This window comes from Medicago sativa, chromosome 1, assembly GCF_051527215.1.
Source record: "Medicago sativa cultivar Bolivia chromosome 1, Bolivia_mono, whole genome shotgun sequence".
Taxonomy (NCBI): domain Eukaryota; kingdom Viridiplantae; phylum Streptophyta; class Magnoliopsida; order Fabales; family Fabaceae; genus Medicago; species Medicago sativa.
The window spans coordinates 21,985,198-21,989,056 of NC_140749.1; positions in this window are offsets into that span (position 1 = coordinate 21,985,198).

A 3,859-nucleotide genomic window follows, 5' to 3' on the forward strand; every position below is an offset into this window, starting at 1 on the left:
ATTGATGAGAGAATCATGAACAGACCTTAGATATCCTATAGGAATGTTATTAGAAGTAGTTGGAAGATAGAACCATGAGAATTGATGAAAATTGAGATTCTGAGAAAAAGTGATTTTAAGTGTTTTTGAGAAATAAGTGATTCTGGGATAAGCTGTTTTGGAGATTTGAAAATATGATTTTTTTTTTTTTTAGTAAAATATAATAGGATTTGTCGAATAGAACGTGTAAGCGAAAACGGAATCGGATTCGGAGTAACGGTTAGGTTTTTATGGACGAAACGGTTAAACCGAAAAAATGAGATTGCATAGAGCTGAGTCGCAGGTGGGCTACTGCCTTCCCACGCCTGGGCGCAGCTTTCCACGCTTGAGCGCAGCAAGGCAACCCCTCATGGGTGACTGGTTGTTGTGTTTTCGTTGCGTGCTGTCAGAACTTCAATTGTTGCGTTCTTGTGTCTTTTTCACCCATTTCCGTGTTGAATTAGCTTTCGGTGTAAACATGAAAGTTGTAGATAATTGAGTTAGCTTTCTAATGGATTTGGAGTGACTAGAAAATTATGTGTAGATTTTGAGTTATGATGAAAATAGTCCAAGTGAGTCTTCAGAAAACTTTAAGAAAATTTTGCATAACTAATCCTAAGTTAGTCCAAAAACTTATGGTTGGTTTCCCAACTTCAACTTAAGTATCAGGGATTTAGTTGAGATGTTTTATGATTATTTGGCTTATGTCTCATTGATCAAACTTGATTTGCTTTTGAAGAATGTTTTGGACTTTGATATAAATGTAATTGATTAATGTATATGTGATTATTGTTGTTGATATGTTGGAATACATTATGTGAGTATTGTATGATACATAATATTATGATGTTCTATGATGTTAAGTTGATATGATTCATTTCTTATTGATGATATGATATTCAAGCACTGTTATATGCTACGATTGTTGCTGTTTGTTGCTGCTGAATCTTAGTGAAGATGTATAAGTCGGTCTAAGTCGTAAATATCTAAGAGGTTGTCCACATTAATGGAATTATGAGAGATGTTCATGAAGTTGTCTAAGTAGTAGAAAGTTGAGTCCATTGCATACTCATATACGTTGGTTGGGGGCTTGATGCCTGGAATGCTTAGTCATTCACACGATGGGTGAGAGCTTGATGCCCTGGAGCTTTTGCTCACTATGTTGGGGGCTTGATGCCCTGAAGAGCCTATTTATGCTCATATAAGTTGGTTGGGAGCTTGATGCTCTGTATTGGTACCAAATGCATTTGCATATCAAGAGGTTTTTAAGATGATTTAAGATGTGAAGTTGTCGAGTGTCAAGTTGTTAAGTTGTCAAGATGCTAAGATGATTTAAGATGTTAAAAGTTGCATAGTCGAGTTGAGTCGCATTGTCGAGTTAAGTGAGGTTTGATTATGAAGTGTGATTGTGATTCGATGATTATGATTTAATGATGATGTTTGTTTATGAAGTTGATTATGAACTTGATTATGAAGATGTTTTCGATAAATACTATGTTTTTCTTATGAATATTATTGATGTTAGATGTTGATGCTTATGATTATTATTGATGCTCGATGTTGATGCTTATGATTATTATTGATGTTAGATGTTATGTGATTTATGACAAGATGTTATATGATTATGATAATGCGTTTGTGACTATTATTTGATGACATGTGATGATATTTTATGATTAATAATTGAGGTTATTGATGAAGTATATGACTAATGTAGGAAGAATAATGACACTAGTTAAGGAAGTTTAAGTTATTAGATATGATTAATGAATTATAAGATGTTTAACTTGTTGAATGTACTTTATATGATTTATATGTTTAATATTATTGTTTGAGAAATCTCATCCCCTGCTTGAAAATGTTGCTCTTCGTATGGGTAACTTGCAGGTAATCAAGGTTAGCTGCCGTCGTGGGTGGCTATCTCTCACAGTGTCTTTAGGTGCTCTGATACGTAACGGGATGAGATTTATGAACTGTTTTATATTCCTTTGCGTATTATTTTATGAAGCTTTGATGAACACTGATGACTATGATTTATGAGACTTTTATAATAAGGCCTGTGTGCCAAAGACCTTTTATGTTGAATGAACTAATTCCGCTGCGAAGTTTTGAATTACTTATGTTTAATGATTTTGAAGAATAAATTGTTATTTATTCAGTTTAAGAATTTTTAAGAAGTGTAACATTCCGTTTAAAGTTGTTGAACTCTGATTTTACATAAGAAATTTTCTTGTTGGGAAAACGGGGTGTTACAGGAATCATTAGAGAATGGAGAAATTGTCAGCGGAAGAGGTTTGAATCAAGAAACTAATATGAAGCTTTATGCTGATACTTATTAGAGTTCTCACTTTGCAACTTTGGTGACTTTGATGAATAATTATGTTACTGATGTTCTTGAAATGTTAAAAGATCATGTATTGGTCAAATAGAAGAGGCCCAGCGAATAGTCTTTTAATTCTAATGAATACTTTTGACTTTGCACTCACATTACATTTGATTAAAAAAAAGTCTTAGGTATTTCAAATAAATTGTTACAAGCATTGGAAAGGAGAAATTAAGACATCGTCAATGCTATAAACTTAGCTAACATCACAAAGAAGCAATTATAAACTCTACGAGATGATGGGTGAGAATGTTTATTAGAAGAGGTAATTTTATTTGGGTTAAATATGTTTTGAGTCCCTACTAAATCACTAGTTTTTAAGTTTAGTCCCTATAAAGTTTTAATGGTAATACTTAACATCACAAAGAAGCAATTATAAACTCTACGAGATGATGGGTGAGAATGTTTATTAGAAGAGGTAATTTTATTTGGGTTAAATATGTTTTGAGTCCCTACAAAATCACTAGTTTCTAAGTTAAGTCCCTATAAAGTTTTGATGGTAATTTTAGTCCTCCAAAATATTGTAGTTTTTTTTTTTTTGGTAATGGCCGGGGTTTGAACCCCGAACCTTGCATATATTATACATTGTCCAAACCAACTGAGTTAAACTCATGAGGACAAAAAATATTGTAGTTTGTAAAAATAGTCCATATTTTGAATTTTTTTTAGAAAAAATGTATACTTTTAGTCCTCCAAAATAGTCCCCATAAAATGCAAATAGGGACTAAAAGTGAATAAATTTTTTGTAGGAACTAAACTTGAAAGCTTGTAATTTATAGGGACTAAAAACATATTTAACCCATTTTATTTTGTAAGGTAATTTATCAATATTTTATAAGTATTACTACCTCCGTCCCTAATTATAGGGCCCTTTTGAAAAAATAACGGGAATTAAGATAGTGGATATTTGTATTAAATATGTTTGTAATTACTATTGTTTTTGAAGGTGAGAAAAACACAAGAAGGGGGGGTTGAATTGTGTTTTGGAAAATTCTTCGTTTCTCCTAAAAACTGAACACACTGGTCAGAAGCTAAGTGAAACAGCTTCTGAAGTGGTTATCAGAATCTAAATGCAGCGGAATAAAACAGAGAGAGAAGAAGAACGACACAAAGCAATTATACTGGTTCCTTCGACAATCCGGAAGTAGTCCAGTCCCCCTTGCACTTCCAAGGAGATTTCACTACGAGTAATTCTGATTACAATTGCTCAAGCACACAAGCAAGAGACTTCCTTTGCTCAAGCACACAAGCAAGAGACTTCCTTTGCTCAAGAACACAATCAAGAGACTTCCCTGCTCTAGCACAACTGCAAGAGACTTCTAACTAAACAAAATTACACAGAAAATTGTTTAAGGTTGAACACTTGATATACAATCAGAGGTGCTCACAATACAAATCAGATACAGACTCAATGACTTAAGAATTTCTAAGATATGACTTTGAGACATAGAAATTCTA